This window comes from Chiroxiphia lanceolata, chromosome 11 (genome assembly GCF_009829145.1).
Source record: "Chiroxiphia lanceolata isolate bChiLan1 chromosome 11, bChiLan1.pri, whole genome shotgun sequence".
NCBI classification, from domain to species: domain Eukaryota; kingdom Metazoa; phylum Chordata; class Aves; order Passeriformes; family Pipridae; genus Chiroxiphia; species Chiroxiphia lanceolata.
This window is the reverse complement of record NC_045647.1, coordinates 16,086,535-16,104,511: the sequence shown is the minus strand read 5'-3', so window position 1 is coordinate 16,104,511 and position 17,977 is coordinate 16,086,535. Positions and strand designations below refer to the sequence as shown.

Below are 17,977 nucleotides of genomic sequence, written 5' to 3'. Positions count from 1 at the left end.
ATTGCTACTCACAGTAATAACCCACAAAACTATTCTCCTTAGACTGAAGGAACAAAGGAACATCTGGGGGGGGGGAGGCAGGAATAAGCAGCAGCAATATTTAACTGATAGTAACAGTGAATTTGTGGGAAGTACAAAATAATAACTTTTTTTAAATGTGTTCCCATGAGGGTTTTTTTCAGGTAAAACTGTTTTCATGCCATATTACATCTGAAATCCTTACAACAGCTTCCTACCTTCCCTGTAAAGAGCTAATAGACAGGGCTTATTTTTTTAAAGCTCTTCTAAGTCTCCATCTCCCTGCTGGACTTTATTTAAAAGGTTACTCTTTATTTAAGAGAGTGCCAATGCCTCTTTCCTCACGTTTTACTGTTTTTGTGCTGAGCCCGATGCCCTTGGTTTGCATAAGGCAGGTGGTGTGTGTCCTTTTTCTAGAAGTGCACTATTTACTGCTGGGGAAAGGCAGAGCTGGGGATTTTCTACCCTTGGTTTTCCACTAAGTCTTTTCTGTTAGGGCACACGATAATTTTGGTTTGACCGAAACCGCGGCAAAAGCACCTGGGCTGGGCGAAGCACGGCCAGGCCCCGCCGGCTGCGGGGACACGGGGAGGGCAAGGGGGGACATTTCAGAGGCAAAAATCAATGCCCAGCGTTAAGTCTGAGGTCGGGAAGAGGGGGTGAGGGATGCCCGTTCATACAGTAGAAGCAATGTGAGGAAAAACGTGTGTGTGAGGGGCATCAGGACAGTTGGCCGGTGAGGGGACGGGAGGGGCCATCTTGGCCCTCAGGCCAGAGACACGTCCATGAGCAACTGCTGGAAGCGGGACCTGTCCCTTTCCAGAGCCTTCTCCTCAGCAGGGCCCTGGAGGAGCAGTGCCAAGGGGGTAACTGAGTCCAGTGAGGGGTTTGTGTAGTGCAAATCTTTGTGTAGTGCAAATATTTGTGTAGTACATTTAAATATTGTGCCTCCTTGTACCCCAAGGGACCACCGGGCCTCTCTAATGGCGTCTTCTGTGCTTTTCCGTGTTCATAAAATATCCTCCCACATCGTTGCACGGGGCTGCTGGGTGCTCCCAGTCCAGTGAGACCCCTGCCCACTCTCCTGCCCATACCAGCCGTGTGTTTGCAATACCTTCATTTGTTAAGTCTAAGTGTTGGGGCCAAATGAGAACATTACCCCTCTGTGAAGCGCCCCAAAAGTTTTTGGCACTGAGAAAGTAACTATTGCACTTAGATCTGCTGGCAGTTATATTGTGAGCTATTTCACCAGTACTGTGGCATGTGCAATATATACTGTGCGTGTTCCAGAGACAGGAGAGATGATGAATGGGTAATGTGTGCCCTGCTTTCTGCTTCTGTTGATAAGTGACTGATAAAGCTGACAAATAGCTGGATTAAGTAAACAGAGCCTACATAACTCATTCAAAGCGAATAACTGTTTACAAATTATCAATTGTTATCTGCACAGTTGTGAGTTAGGAATGATGTATCCCATTCCGGTGTAGAAATAATGGGACAGTGATTATGTGTATCAGGTATGTGAACAGTAAAACTGGCCATCTGACAGTGCTCATCCTCAGGACAGGGACTGGCAAGAAAAAGAAATGTTGTTTGGACCAAGTGCAGCAGTTTTTGACTCCAGAAAAGAACAAGAACCTGAATACAATAGAGGCTTCAGGATTTGGTTCCTAAATACAATCAGAATAATTTTTAAGCTCGTTTAGAAGCTATTATAACTAGTTACTACTCAAGGACCAATTTCCATCTCATTCCCATGAGTAGTGTTTGCAGAAAATGTAGAATGTGTATCTTTTTATTAGAACAGGAAGAAATGCCTGCTAATATAATACCACTTCATTTCATAGTTCACTGTAGAATGAGAATGGGATTTCAGAGCTGCTGATGTTTTAATCTCATGTTTCCTTGTCCAAAGTAAAAAGCTGTGTACAAGCGATGTCAAGTTAAACAGTTTTAGTTCATCAATGGCTGTGTCATATTTGTAGCACATGTTAAAGGTGGGGGAGGGTTTATGCTCTGCTCTGTATGATCAAGTGCTTGCTTTTAATTTAGTGAGTCATCTCTGCAACATCCTGATAACAAAACATGGCTTCAGATTCCTGAGATAGCACTGAGTGCCAATTGCACATCAGAGAGAAAATAACTTGGCTTGCAATAGTCTGGATTGATCCACAAAGAAAGAGGTTATAAACTGTAATGGAAGTGCTGACACAACCAAAGGCGATAATACACTTCAGTACAGCTCTTAGCGAGAGGGTACCCGCGGCTCTCAAGGGTCTCGCTGCGGCCGGACCACTCGTGCTGAAGCAGAGCTTTCAGCGGGGAATTGAGGTGATGCGTGAGAGCTCATGGGTGCGCTCCCTCTTGGGGGTTTGGCACCCTCTGCTGTCCAGTTTTTGAACAAAAAAAACCCAAAAAACCCCCCCCAGAAATTGGACTGTACAAGAGACATAAAAGAGCAAATCAAAGCCTTAACTGAGTAATTTTGGCAATCAACCCCCCTCACTCTGTCTTCCTGCAGCAAACAGTGAATGTTAAAAACAAATATATTTTTCTTGCTTCACAGTAGTAGTTGCATAATTGCATTGACTCTGTTTCTCACAAACGAGCTCACCGAGCCTCGGCTCCTGTTCCCACTGTAAAGCTTCCCGACCATTCAGGTTGGATGTAAGCAAAGCAGAAAGGCTCTGCTGCTGGAGGGGTCTCAGATATGCATGGGGAGGCTTTTTATGCCTCAGCAAGGTCTCTGTGCAATTGTCACAGAGTTAACACAACCCTTCCACAGTGGAAATGCAGTGGAAACAAGTGGGTTCATGCCTAACATCTGGCATGACTGTTCTTGCTACACGAGCATCTTGTGCTGCAGCTGATAGTGCTGAAAATTGCGTAGGGCACCTTATGCGTGTTTTAGCTATTTAGCTAAATGTTTATTCACTCCAGGTTTTTTTGGAAACAAGTAACAAATGCTTTCCTTGACAGAGAGACACAGAGCTTCGCTTCTGCAACAGAAACATGGAACACCTGGCTCTGCAATAAGGGGAATTTAAACCTAAGAGCTCTGGAAAACAGGAGGCCCGTTTCTATTGTTTGACTATCTCCACTGAAGAGCTCCTATATTTGATTGACAAGGTAAAAAATATTCTGTGTAGTAGGCATAGCAGCCTGTAGGAAACAGCCGTTGTTTGTTCCTTATGTATTTCACTTTTTGGATCTGCATTTGCACACTGTATTCAAGATAAAAAAATAGAAATTTATCAACCAGATCTGCAACACACACAGTGCCAGTCTTCCCTTAATAGGACACCAGAAAACCAAAGCTGTGCTTCCCATTAGAGGTCCTTCAATGGCTTCAATTATTAAACGGTTTCAGTTATGGCTTTATGAGTTTTCAGTTATCCGTGGCCTCAAGTATGAAATCCATTGCAAAAGTAGGACAAAGCACTGTTCTTCTGAGAGCACAGAGAGCTAGATCCTGACAGACACTGCTGCATTCCCTCTCAGGTTAGCTCAGGTTCTGAGTCACGTGCCTCTGGCGGTGGCCTGGACTCCAGAACACGTAGTGAGGCACGTGGTGTGGTTCTGTACAGCGTGGGGGTGCCTCCCCTGTACCAGCCAGGGCCAGCACCCCCTTGCCCTGCGTGCCCTGGAGCTGTGTGGTTCTCAGGGTACAAGTTCAAGTGGAGGCTGTTCTCCTGTGCCTGTGCCTGCTAATGTCCACTGAGTCCCTAGGGAAAAATAATTGGAGAATGCAGCTATAGGGCAAATTGCTACTTGTTCCTCTTATGTTTCACTTCACTCCAGCAGTCTCCATGCTGCTTCCTTAACAAAGCATAAATGGATTTACTAATCAACTGCTTTTCTTTCCATACCCAATCTGCTTCTCCTCACATCTTCTCAGACCTGGGATTTTAGCTAAAGACTCAGAATGCTCATACTCATTCCTATTAGAAGAAGAAGAAAATACACTCATTGTAAGAAATTCCACTTTTGGAAATAGCTTTGTTTTTCCTTTTTTTGCTGCAACAACCACAATGTTCTAAATAGACTGCAGCTTTTCACATTCAGTCTCAATAGGAAATAAAATGGAGGAAGTGCAGAAGGCAGCACTGGCATGATTAGCATATAGTCTTTGAAAACAAACATCGGGTAGTGGCAACTGAGAACCAGCTTTATATCAGGCTCCTGCTGCAGAAGTGTTCAAGTCAAAGAAAGAAAACATGACCTTGTGGAAAGATAAACCTCAATCTAGTGTTTAGCTGAAAAAAAAAATTAAAAGAAACTTATTTTAAAAAGGACAAAGAATTAGATAGAAACCTGAGTGGTGGGAAAATGCTAAATAAAACTCAGAATCTATATTTGAGATCTCCAGTGGGTGGAAGCCACACTACCCAGTGCTGCCTGTGCATGGGGCAGTCTGGTGCTGAGCTATATATTCAACCACAGATTGGTTTCCCCAAGCATCAGCCAAGACATAGTTTTTATTGATTTATTTTGCTATCTTCCCACTGCAGTGATAGGATGACAAAAGAACCACCTGTGGGTATCCTAATATATCTAATGCCAGCAGATTTTCAGGTTGAATAAAAACAATAAATCTTTCTAGGCATAAAGAGGAGACTGCGAGGTAAGTTAATTTGGGAAACTAAAGAGCATGATTTAGGAATATTGGGTTTGTTTGAATGGATCAGACTGCTCCTCCTGGCTTCCTAACTTCTCCTCAGAGATAGTTTTTAACAAATGACACACAAGAAGACAAAATAAGCCCCAAAATAGTTAAGTGTTCAGTGACACTTCAAGGGACTGGTCTGCCTTCTGACAGTGTAGCAATAACTGTGTTACACCAGTGAGCAAAAGGTCTGATTCTCACTGTGTTATGCACATTACAAGTGTTCCAAAAATTAGGTGGCATTTCCTAAAGAACCCAGGTACAACACAGGTACTCATGGCTGTGCTGATCACTTCATCTATCATGGGACACAGCCTGTATTTTCCCTGAGGCAGTACAGTTAGATTTGTTGTGCAACTTCCTCTTAAATTAAAGGAGAAAATGAATAAACATGTAAACCTGTTCAGCTGCTTAATATATTCACAAATCAAGGCTAAAACAGTAGCTAGTCAAAGATGGTGTAGAGTCTAGCACACCAGAAAACAAAGTTCTCTTTCTCTGCAGTTCTTCCAAAGGGTTTTCCTGTCTCCTCACTTCCATGAGCAGGCTGAACTTGTCTTGTGGGCTGCTCCTAAAAATGCATATTAAGCCATCATGGTAATATAAGGCTCTTTGGCTCTAATCTATTTCAAGCCAGTGATTTTACACTCTTTTGAGCTTTCTGCTAGCAAAAGCTTCCAGATTAACACCCCTCTGAGACTGTGCTACTCTGCTTCCCCCTAAACAGGTCCAGCATGGGCTGCAGTGGCTGAAGTTCCCTACCAGTGCTGCTTTGCTGATGTGTCTCAACCCTGACCCATTCTTGGCAGTGCATCTGTGAAGGTTAGTCTTTACTTTATAGGAATTTCAACTCCTGGTGTCTGCATTGTATTTCTGTGTCTAAATTTTGATTCTGACCACAGGAATGTAGGCAATCTTCTTAATCCTGATCTTAAATTTTTGATCATTATACTACAAAATGATATATGCCTGAGCACTGCTATATATGTAGCTCAAGAATGCAGTTTTGAATGATCTGGCAAAATGTCTAATATATTTACACTTCCTTAGATTGCTTAGAGGAGCATAAATAAAGGCTCAGTATATCTGCCCCTGAAACCCCAAATAATATTGGTATTGGTTCCTCTGTAAAGTCAAGGCAGTAACACAAACATGCCGACTTCTGCACCTTTCTCAGACACAGGGAAAAAAAAATGGAATTGAAGATATAAGGGCTCAGGAGATATTTCAAAGAAAGCCAATAAAAAAGAAAAGCTAGAAAGTGACACTCACCAATAACAGGATTCTTAAAGCCTCAAATTCGATAAACCCACAAACCAAAAGAAATTAAGCAGGCTGTGCCACTTCAGGACATCATGCTATGGGATTTTAACAAGATTCATGGGTATTTAAAAGTAATGGCATAAATTGGTTATTTAAAGTCAATATTGATTTGTTGCCAGATTCTGCATATCAACAATTGCACTTGAGTGTCCATTTACTTTGCTCAGAAATAAATATTCCTGCCCAGCTGCACGTGCTGGTTGGAAGAGAATCAGTTTTCACCACTGGCAAGGGGACAGGTTGTTATCTCAAGCCACATGGTTCATTGATTTATCAGTGGTGGTGTAAATACAGAAATTTATAGGAATGCTGTCAAAATCATTTACTTAAAGCTTTTTTTGGAAGAAGAATGATAGCATGCTCCCAGGTAAGAGTGCAAGAGGCTTTTTGAGTATTTGGGCCTATTAGCTGGTTGAGGTAAATTATCTCCATTTGATGTTTCTGGCTGGCAGAGTTAATTTATTTGTACAAAAGTATGTAATGATGCAGGGAGATTGTTATTGGTGGTTTAATTATTGTTTTGATCAGAGCTTCTGTATGGGTGGTAGTACTCCTAATAAGATAATCATACTTTTTCATCTGTTAATGAGTCTTTGGAGTATTCCCAACACAGTTTTAAGTCTTAGTTGTTTTCCCGCTCTTGGTTTAATTTCTGTGTTTCATTTGGCTTGCATAATGAAACAAGATGGGCTGCTTTACTGCTGTTTATAATCAGTTTTCCTAACATGGTTTTACTGTGCTTGGGCTGACCGGGATTTTCCAAAACTACATTTCTAGTCTGGGATGGGGGGAGGGAAGAAATCACTTTGCCTGTAAATTGAAACAAATTAATTGGGGTTTTGTTCTTAGGTAGATTATAATATTGGTTTTGCACAATCTCGTTGTGGTATCTAAACTTTATCACTAAAAAGCATGTCGTCTGCCTCTCTTTTCCCTCTATAGCTCTTAAAAAACCCCCCCAAACGTCCCCTGTATCTCCTCCTACAAAGACTTGTGTACAAGTGTTAAGTTGACTTGTATGAGAAGCTGGAAAGTAGATAGAAATGTTAAGAGGAGAACCATAAAAGAGCAAAATTAATATCATATAATCACAGGAGCTTTGCCTTTCTCTACAGATGAATATTCTAGTTCACATAGTATCTTCTTTAAGGAGTATTTATATACTCAATTTTCTCCTGTTTTGTGACCACATTTGCTTTCTCTCTGCTTCACTTTTTATTCTGAGATTATTGGATTACTGGCTCTGATTTGTTTTGAAGTCAACATTGGTACTCTTGCAGTCCTGTGCCTGCAGAGACAGCCCACACTGCAGGGATATAAAAGCCATGGGGGACATGAAGAAGCAAGTGGTGCCTGAATGTTCAAGTGCTCTGTTGCCACAAGCACAAACAATATTTCAGTCCTCCATAATAGTTATACAGGTGCCTACTACAAAAATTATACTGGAAGAAGGTGACAGAAAATTCCTTCTTCTCCTCTGGAATTTTCTCATCCTCTTTGATGCCATGGAAAAAGAAATGTACTTAAATAGTAACAGAAGTGCTCCCAGTCTAGCTTTACCTTCAGAGCTGGACTGTGGCTTTTCATTAGGTCATTGTTAGAGTCTCTTTGGAACTGCTTCACTGTTTCTTATGTGATGGGATGTTTCACCTGTGCCATCTCAGCTTCCAGAGGCAACAGGAGGTGCACAGAGGTCTGGTAACATTCTGGATATTAGTTACCAAAAAAGGAAAAGAAAGGACCAGAAGGAACCAGATTAGAGGAATAGGGCTTCTTGTATTTCATCAGGTATCACAGATCTTCAGAGCTAGCAGTAATTTCCTACTTGTTACACAGTCAGCTGTGGAAAGGGCATCAACCACATCTGCTTATAAGGAACTTGGGAAAACTGCAAGATTACTCACAGTGTCTTTCCCCATCTCTTCCAGGCTTTAGCCTGAAAAGTTATTCCCTCTCTGTTGTGACCTGTGTAATGTGTCTTAGACATGCAAAGCCTTCAACAGTGTTAACTAAGAAAAAATTATGAAGATTTTCATAGTATGGCAAGTATCCTAATATCTTAATTATTAACATGTGAACCTGGGGAACACAGCTAACACTGGACCTCAAATATAGGGAGCTGTTGTAAAAGTACAAATTAAGGCAAAACCTCCCTGAAAAGCTAAGTCTGAATAGACTAAACAAACTGCAGGGCAAAAATACACATGTAAAGTGAACAGCATCATGGCTGATAAAAGTCAGGTTTCTTTCACAAATTTGTTTTTCTTACAATGATGGGAATCAATCTGTAGAGCAAAATAAACCAAACAACCCAAGTGAGGTACACTAAAGGGAAATAATAAAAATTAGGTGTACAGCAGTCAGGAGAAATGAAAAAGAAGCAAAAATGCAGGTGGAAAAAGCAGTCAAGCATAAAGGACCATGTGCAAAAGCTGAATGGGAGAGAAGATGGAAGCTGGGTGTCCCATTCTGTGGGGACCAGTTTCCAGATGCTTTCTGCTGCTGCTGCCAGCTGAACATCTAACTAAAGGCCCTGTAGCCTTTTTTTTTTTTATCACTTACTCTAAAATGACTGAAAAGGGAGTTACATGGGCCCTGAAGCCTCCTTATGCCAAATCTGGAGACTGGAAACCAGAAAGCAAGAAGTTGGGGAAGGGAGATATGGAGCAAACCACTTGGATCTGTTTCTTCCCTCCATCCTAGAGCTGAACCTGATCAAGCACATCTTCATGCCAATGAAATGCCTTTGAAAGAGAGCTGTCTCTAATATTTGAAACAAAGGGAAGGGTTACCTCAATAACTATTAACATCCCCAATGTCCAAGCTGCCAACTCATCTGGCACCTGCTGCTAATGGTGGGAGCATCTTTAACAAGGCCACTGAAGGAGAGGGATGGTCTGAATTGCACTTGTGTGCCACCAGCACACTTCTGCAACAGCAAAGGGAAGAGTTCGAGAGGCTCTTCCCTTGTGTTTGTATTATGGTTCCTTTGAGGATTAACAGATTGTCTTTCTCAGGGCTGTCAGCTGAGCCTTTCACCAGCTTGAAAACTGACATAATTTTCAGGCTAACCAAAGTCTGAAAACAGGAAGAGCAAAGCAGAAGTCCAGGGATGTCACTCAGTCACCCACAGGAGGTTATTTTCTGGGTTAGAGTTAGTCCAATTCACTGGCCACAGAAATGGCAACTGCAAATACTTCAGTGCAGGTCTCTGGTTATTATCCCAGAAGTACGAGTTGTTGCCCTTGGGAACAGTGGAGAGCATTGAAGGTTAAAAAGTCTTTGGCAAATGTTCTTTAACACTGAAGTAAAATACTGTATATTTTGGAAGACGACATGGAGTTCTAAGGTAACAGCTAAACACCAACAGCATTTGCTGAGACAGTCCCTATAGTTATGGAAAACTTAATGAATTCAAACCAGTGTCGAGCTCCCTGTGTCGAGTCAGACTAATTCAGCTTGGTCTCAGCTCCCCTTTGGGCATCCTGGGCTGTGTTAATCTGCCCTGCAGCTCTTGTAACATCCCTATTTCCTTCACAAATACCAGCTTTTGCCCCATTAAGGGGTTGGGTTGCAGACACAGGTCGCAAAGGGCCCAAGGATTTCAGAAGTAGTCTTGAATTTCCTATGTAAGGCACAAATAGTGATTCCAGTAAGACCAGTACCTGGTACTCATATTGTCTGGGTTAGCTCTAGTCTCACGACCTTTACTCGAACAAATCTTCTACTCTAGAAGTAGAGACAAAACGTTTTAACCAACTTGTAACTAATTTGAACTAATATATCTGCAACTCAAAGCAGTCACCTCTATGTTTTGCTCCTGCAGACACTTGCAATATTTCTGTAACTGAATTGTGCCCACTGAAGGGGAATGCTCTGCTGCATGAGTTACATTTCAGTACAGGCACAGAACTGCAAACCCACACTGGTCCTGTTCTCAGCACAGGAATGTAGGGCTTGAACCTGCTGTCTGTGCACAAAAACGTTCAGTGGAGTCACAGGGACTTCTTGGCACTTGCAGTCTATAGGAGTGTGGTCCTAATTAATTTAGCAAAACAAAGCTAAGCTGAATGTTTCACTGAAAGGAGCAGAAACCCCTGATTGGGGAAACTGGCTGGCACTTAAATCTGGATATTGATTATCTAACACTGTTCACACATCTTGAATACTTAAGCTTCAAAAAAGGTTTTTCTTAATATGAGAACCACAGAAGGAAAAGGCAGCTAACAATATATGGGACTTACTGGTTCAAGTACTGAGGATTTAGGGAAAATTTAGAATCCGTCTTTAATCACTTCATGTAAAGAAGGAAAATAAATTTTTAATTATTAGGAGACTGATGATCCTAAAAGACACGTGGCTTATTTTACATGAAGCATTCCAGTTGAATTTTGTAGAAGAAATGGCCTACCATGGTCTGCATCAAAACTAAAACTAGTTCTAAAATACAGTAGGAGGTTGTAGAGAAACAGGTGAACCATGGCAGTGGTAGCTTTGGTTGAAGAAATGGGGCATACTGAGAAATTTGTGGGAAGCCTGGAGCCGGGAAGTTTCACGGGAGCTCAGGAGCAGAGCAGGCTGCTTTACAGGAAAGCATTTGCCACCTTTCTCCTGGGGCCAAAGGTGTGGACAGGTTGCAGAGAGAGTGAGCTGCTGGAAAAGGGGAAACCTTTGAGCAGGCTGGATGATAAATAACCTTAAAAATAGGACAAGAAGCTTTTTTTTTTTTTAAGGCATAGTATCTTGAACTGCTCTAGCACAATTGATGATGATGATCTATTGCCTGGAGTACCAGAAATGGGTTGGAATATAACAGCAAGAAGTCATGCACTTAAAGATTAATTAGAATAACTGCAAGTAAGCTCAGAGGTTCATCAAATGTGAGATTACAAGAGAAGGAATCCAAGTACCTTATTGGTTGTAGGATAACTATGATGCCACTGTAATGTGGTCTTAAAAATGCTAATGTATTCTGGGATGCATCAAGTGAAGTATTTTCAGTAGACGGCGAGGTATTAATATCATGGTACAAGGCAGTTGTTAAGACCTTGTTTAGAACAGTGCACACAAGGTAGAAGGTATAGAGGGCATTGGAAGAGTAGAAAACCTATTTGGAGAGAAGATTAAAAACAAAGCAGAAGGACCAAGAAAAGATGATCTAATTGCTATTTTATAATTGCTAGTACATTTGAGGTAAATAGCAGAGAGGCAAAATTATTTAATTTGAAGAGCAAAAATGGTAAAGAACAAATGGCTATAAATTGGTAGTGAGTACATTTACACTGGAAATTAGGACGTTTCTAGTTTCAGAAAAATGGATGCTAGAAAAGTCCTAAAGATAGAAGACACCTTGGCTGTCTGAAGGCAGAGTGCCCAAAAGGCAGCTTAGTTATCCAGTTCATCCTCCAAACTGGATAATAAAATGGTGTTGGGCGTCTTGTGTATTGCCATTCCTGTCAAGGGGATATAAGGAGGCTTAGTGCCCGTGTGATTAAGTGTGTATTTGCAGTGTGTCAGTCCCGTGTTTCAGGAGGTTTGTTGACATGCTAGAAGGTCCAGAAAGATTCAGCTTGCTTTCCGTGCCTTTTTAACCTCCAAATCACCAGAGATGACACAAAGTTAACGTCTCGCGGAGCTGGCCAGACAAAGGTTCTGTAAACAGCTGCTCTTCTGTGAGTGACGATTAACGGGACGCAAGTCAGCGTGCAGTGGCAAAACGGATCAGACCGGTGTGGATCACGCTTCTTTCTCTATATTGTTTGTTTCCACCCGAGCGTTCTGAAAAGGGGACGTTTCTTGCGCTTGCCGGACCGAGAACTTTGTGATACTTGACTTTTGCGGTTTTCTTCCTGTTGCGCACTAGTTTGGGGCTGCTGCAGAACAAGTCCTCAGTTTCTCAGAGGCTGTGCTTTGGGAAGGGGGTGGCTGCCTTGCCACGCGATGGGCGCGGAGCTGTTCTGGGGGACTCGGGGACACAGGCTGTGTGGCCGGGCTGGCCCGGGGCTGCCGCGAGCTGCACCCGGTTATCCAGCCGGTATCTGCCGGGACTCAATTAGGCGGTGCGGCAGCAGTTTAATTTGAATAGTTAATTGCGGCGTGCCGGGCCGGCAGCGGCGGCGCTCGGCGGGGCCGGGCGGATCGGCTTGGCGAGACCCCCCTCTAGCGGATGGCCCGGGCCTCGCCCGCCCCTCGGCGGGAGCGGGAACGGGAGCAGGCGGGCCGCCGCACCGGGAAACGGAACCGCGGGGCAGAAGCGCTCCAGCCCCGCGGGCCCCTTCCCCGGGCAGCGCCGCGGCGGCCCCGCGCCCCGGGGCGGCTCCTGCCGGGCGCGGACCCCGCTGTCCCGGGAGGGCTGTGCTCCCTCCCGAGCGCGACGGGAAACGCCGCCGCTTTTATACTTTAAGCCAGTGGGATGCGGAGGCTTCTCATCCGCGTGGAGAGCAACATCTCCCCTGCGGAAGAGGGTGCGTGGCCGGGTGCATCCTGCCGGGCATCGCAGCGCGTCGCTCGGGAGTAACCGGAGCCCGGCGCGTCTCCGCGGTGCCGCCGCGCTCAGAGCGGTGCGTGCGATCTGCCCGCTGGATGCGTAACGAGCAAGTTCATGGTTCCATTCGTTCTTCCTGCCCGCTGTTCCGGCACTGCCGCTCTGTCTGTTTCTTGGTACTTCTCTGCTCCAGAGACGAACAGCTCGCTCCATCCGCCCGCTCTTTCCCTCGGAGCACTTATTTGAGGTCGCTAGCAACTGGTGTCCACCACAACGCGAGGGCACCTCGGCACGGATCAGCCCCGGTTGCAGAGGGGCTGGGCGAGCCGACCGAGCGCCCGCGGCCCCGGAGCGCGTCCCTGCGGGCGGTGAGCGGACCGGAGCGCGGCCGCAGCGCTCCCGCCGCCGGCTCGGGCCGCCGCGGGCGGGCGGGCGGATGCGCTCCCGGGGAGCGCAGGGGCTTTTCGCGCTCAGCTCCCGCTGTCCCCCGCCGCCGCTTGCTACGGCCGCCCGGCGGGCTCGCTGCCGGCCGCCGCCTCGGTGCAGACCCATCTGCGCGGATCGGGGCGGGGGGCGCTCCCTTTCCGCCCCTCCGTCCCCGCCGCACGGGCGGGAGCAGCGCGATGTTGCACAACCCGCTTCCTTTTTCTTTCGCTTCGCTGCGCCGCGGGCTGCGGCGTGGAGTGCGCGGGGCGCCGGTCCCCGCCCTGGGCGGGGGGGACGGCACGGCCGGTGCCGCCCGCCCGTTCCCCGCCAACTGCGGCGCTGGCGCGGCCCCGCGGGAGGGGGGGCACCGCCGGTTCTCGCGCCCCGACGGACGGGGCGGGTGATCTCCGAGGGGAACGGGGCTGAACCCTCGCCAGGGCGCGCGGGGATGGAGCCGGGACCGCGCATCCCGCGGCAGGCGCAGACCGCCCGCCCGCCCGGCTGTGCCCCTTCCCGCGGCGGCCGGGCCGGGCAGGGCGGGGCCGCCCCGGCGGAGGCGCGGCGTCGGCGCGTCCCGTTACCGGCGGGGCGAGCCCGCGCTGCCCCCGGTGCGGCGGGAGCAGGTGTCCGGGGGCAGCAGCCCGGGGCGGCGCGGTAGGGGCGGGACCGAGGCCGGGCCCCGCGGGGCCGGGCGGACGGCGGCGGCGGGCTCGGCGCGCCCGCGGCAGGAGGGAGCCGGAGCGCCCGAAAAGCCGTGAGGGGAGGGGAGGGCGGAGGGGCGGGAGGGGGGAGGCAGGCGGGCGGGCGGCGGGCGCATGCGCTCTGGCGGGCCGTGCCATATTGGAATGAGGCAGTGAGCGGAGCGCCGGGGAGCCCGAGCCCCGGCAGCGGCGCAGGGCTGGAAAAACTCCCCGCAGGTGAGGCGGGCGACGGCGGCGCCCGCGCGCGGGCGGAGCGGCCCCGGGCGCAGCTGCTGGGGGCGTTTTGCCGGCGGGGCGCGGGGGCCGGAGGGTTTTTCCGGGCTCCCGAAGTTTGGATGCGGGAAAAAGGCGGCGAGGCAGAAGAAGGAGGAGGAGGGGGGGGAAGAGGCAGGCGGAGCGCGGCGGGGAGGCGGCGGCGGCGGCAGCGGCAGCGCGGGGGGACGCGCCGAGGAGCGATGCGCGGGGCTGGCCGGGCGCCGCCGCGCAACTGCCCGCGCGCAACTCTGCGCGCTCCCGCCGGGGCCCCGCGGCGTCCCGGGGCGCGCTCGGCCGAAGTTGCCCTCCCGGCCGGCGCCGCGCCCGCCCGGGGACGCGCCCGGCCCCCGCGGGAACTTTGTGCGCGCCGCGCCGCCGCCCCGGCGCGGCCGGTCCCTGCCCGCGCTCGCGGGGGGCCGAGCCCACCGAGCGCCTCCCGCTCGCCCCCCTCCCCCTCAAAATGGCGGTGGAAGGGGACCTTTAAACCCCGCTCCGCTCCGCTCCGCACCCCCGCCGGGCGCGGCCGCGCTCCGCTCGGCGCGGCGCGCGTCCCGCCCGGGGCAGCGCCCGGCGTCGCTCCCCGTCAAGTGGCCCGTCAGCGAGCGGCTCTCGCCTCCCGTTCTGGGTGGGTAGGTGCGTGTGGGGGGAGCGAGAGGGGCGGGCGCCGCCTCCGCGGCCGCGCCGGCGGCTCTCCCGCAGCGCCGCCGCCCGCGCTGCGGGGCCTGCGCTGCCGCGGGGCCGGGCATTGTGTGCGCGCCGCGCCCGCCGCCGCCGCTCCGCACCTCGGCGGCTCCGCGCCCGCCGAGCCAGGGACAGCCTTTGTCTCTCGGGGAGTCGGGCTGCGCTGCCCGCCGCTCCTGCACCTGAAGTCGTAAATCCGCCCGGCGGTGACACCGCCGGGGATGCCCCGGGACGCCAACTTCGGGCTGGGGAGGGAGCGGAGCCGGGGCAGCGGCGGCGGGAGGGCTCCCGCCCGGGCAGAGCCGGGTGGAAGCGGGAGGGCGGAATGCCCGCATCGGAAGGACTGTGCAAGTTTTCCGTCCGTGGCTTTTTGCAAACTTGCTACCGGGGGCCCCCCCATCCGCCCCCCTCCACAATGGAAATAATGAAAGGAGGAGAAAAACAACGCAGGCAGTTCATTGTGAATTTTTAACTACGTTCGCTATTGCAGTTCCACAAGGCCCTTATTTATTCAGAAATAGGCCAGTGATGCCTGTTTCACAGTCACATGTGTGCTTTAGCGGAACAATTATATCTACTTTGGAGAAACTTGTTGCCATTTTAAAATGATTTTACATGGTAACCTTCATGTCTGACAGTTTTACCCACTCTGACGCCAGAATTCTGGTGGGAGAGGTTTTACAGCAAAAGAAAAGGCCTACCTTGCTATCTCTTTGCTGTTCCTTCCTTCCTTCATGGGAGCTGGCTGCTGTCAGTAGCCCAGGAGGTTACCATAGCGAACCTAAGGCAGAATAGAAGGTGCACCGTGCAGAACTCATGTCGGAGGAAAAGGTAATCCGCCTTGTAACTTTAGAAACATCGTTGTTGCAACTTACTTAGTTGTTTACAATGTATGTGAACTAGTCAGAAGCATCTGATTTGGGAGAGAAAAAGTTGTTAATGGCAAATAGTCTCGTTCCCACAGGAGCAGGAGCTGTAACTTGTCTACAGCACCCGGCAGGATGGATTCCTGATGTAGCTACGGCGTGTGATTGCTGTTTGAAAATAGCCAACTGTTGGGGCAAAGTAAATCAATGTCAAGATGAAAATAGATCAATTAACTGAAAACATAGGTTTCCTGTGTGGGAGCTGCTACTGGCATGGATTTTACAATTAAGAAAAAAGAGCAAAAAAGCATCTATCTATCTAAAAGATCATCTCTAGGGACAAGACTTAGTGGGCTTCCTGCCTTCAATTCAGCCACTTCCTCTTTTGCGTTTGGTTTGTGAATTGTTGCTGTGATTGAGAGACAAGAATGAAATCTAGTTCTTCACAGAGCTTATGTTGGTGTCAAAACAGGAAGATTCTTCTCGACAAGACAGATAACCAAATAAAACTGATAGAGCCCACTACCTTTTTTTATGACTCACAGCGAAGAGGTAGTGTGGAAGTGTTGGGAGGATGGCTTTGCCAGTGTTTGGTGTGTCTGTGCTGGGCAGTTACACTGAAGACTTCAGTATCCTGTTACATGCACATGTTCTCCACAGGAGACAACAGTGCAAGATAGAGAGCAGAGAAACAGTGGCAGATCTTTGTGATTATTGATCTGTATGGGTTTTCCTTTGCCCTTTTTTTCCTCTCTACTATTAATTTGCTAGTATTGAGTTTTCTTATCTGATTCTTAAACCTGGCAAATCTCCTAAGCAATTGCTGTGTGGAAAAAGTGGATTAAGTGTAAGCTGACATGTTAATGACTGATAGAGTTTGCATGGTGTAATCTTTATATTCTAGGAACCCTTTCACTGTCTCAAGGGGAAGATGTTAATGAGTATTGCAAAAAAAAACCCCATTTGTCATAATATGTTTTGGTAACACTTTGCAAGGGTTCTTTTGTTGTTTCATGGCAGACCAGTGACAGCTGTAGACCTCAGTCTTCCTGTCTTGCTTGCTTTTTGAATCCACTGTATTTGGAAATCTCTTTAACATCATTGCTGTGCTTCCACTTACTAAGTTTGGCCATGGCACTGTCATCAAGCCGTGATGCAGACATCAATACAGTCATTTTGCACTGGCTTGACTTAAGTAATTGTCCTACAACTGATGCACTTGAGGCACGTGGCAACTTAATTACACCAACACGCTGACAGTGAAATGACTCATGGTGAATTCACTGAAGTGTCCTTTAAGTGCATGAGAAATTTAAACCTGGGAGGTGTTTAGCGAGGGACATTTTGGGAAGGGAGCTTCCAGTGCCTAAAAACACAGGGCTTGCATCACATGCATTGTTCCTATAATGATATGGCAGCCTTAATGCTACAGAACAGTGTTCCAGTTTGGTTTCTTGACCTTTTAGATGTGCATCTCTGTGTTAGGTAGATTGGTCATTGACTTAAAACAGTGTAGCCTGTGTAAGTTACAAATGTTTTCTGGAGCTGTAACATTTTTCTATTGCTCATCTGACTCATCTTGCAGGATGAGTAGCAGATTTTTGTGTATCATCTTGCTTTTGGTAGCTTTGAGCATCAGTGTTGCTGCTGGTGGTGGACTTGACTTTGTGCTCCTTTCCTTCTGCACTTGGGAAGTGGCTGTCAGATTTTAGGTCATAGGTTTAAACTTGAGGTGGGTGTTGTTTAAAGCTTTTAGGTTGTTTATTTTTTTCCCCTCTCAAGATTACTTTCTTACTTGAAAAGTCAGGGGATAACATAAGGGGGAGGGTGTTGATTTGTTAGTTTTGTTTTGATTCAAATGCTTGTTGAAGTTGTCCTGTATGCAAACATTGTGTCAGCGTGGAAGATCCTGAAGGGGAGATTTAGGAGTTTGCATTCTCCAAGTTCAGCAAAAGTTGAAAATTAGAGTAAATTTTTATCTTAATTTTTTATTAATATCTTATGATTTTTAAAGCCATGATATCTGTCTAATGATATTTTTTATGTAATTCCATATTTTTCTAACTTTAATGTATGATTATTTCCACTGCTTGGTTTTCTTTATATTGATAAAGCCTATGAAAGAAGCACTGAGATGTTAATTAGTTCTCGTTTGATTTTAAAATAGTTTTGGTTTTAAGGGTACAGAATATATATATATATGTATTTAAGTTAGATGTGGCACATGTAAGACACGTGTTTTGTGTTCACTCTGTATCCATGTCGATTTTTCCACCCTTTTCCTATACTTTGCTAGCAACCTTTCTGGATTGGTGGTGATAATAGGAGAATAATAATAATAATAATAATGACAATAATTACAGTAATAGTAATAATTATTATTATCATCATAGTTATAATTACGCTTTTGCCGCTATCTTATGGGTGAGACTGTATTTTTTAAGTGTTATTAGCAAAGGCTGGTCTGTAGAATTAAAGTATTACAACAGGAATTCTACTCTGCATTCTTAATAGGGCGTCTCTTAGGGGAATTACATGTTTGAATATTTTAAATGTC

At 47.3% G+C, this 17,977-nt stretch overlaps 1 protein-coding gene across 5 annotated transcripts in view; it reads left to right on the top strand.

Moving 5' to 3' along the window:
* Nucleotides 1-770: 770 nt before the first annotated feature.
* Nucleotides 771-17,977, top strand: part of SFMBT1 (Scm like with four mbt domains 1) — an 88,950-nt gene continuing 71,743 nt past the window's right edge. For 4 of the 5 annotated variants that reach the window (XM_032698954.1, XM_032698950.1, XM_032698956.1 and 1 more), the window contains exons 1-3: nucleotides 771-884; nucleotides 2,998-3,147; nucleotides 5,412-5,506. The gene's annotated coding sequence lies outside the window, so the exon portion shown is untranslated. Of the gene's footprint in view, nucleotides 885-2,997; nucleotides 3,148-5,411; nucleotides 5,507-13,749; nucleotides 13,835-17,977 lie in introns of those variants that run through there. The other variant, XM_032698951.1, reaches the window with a different exon arrangement.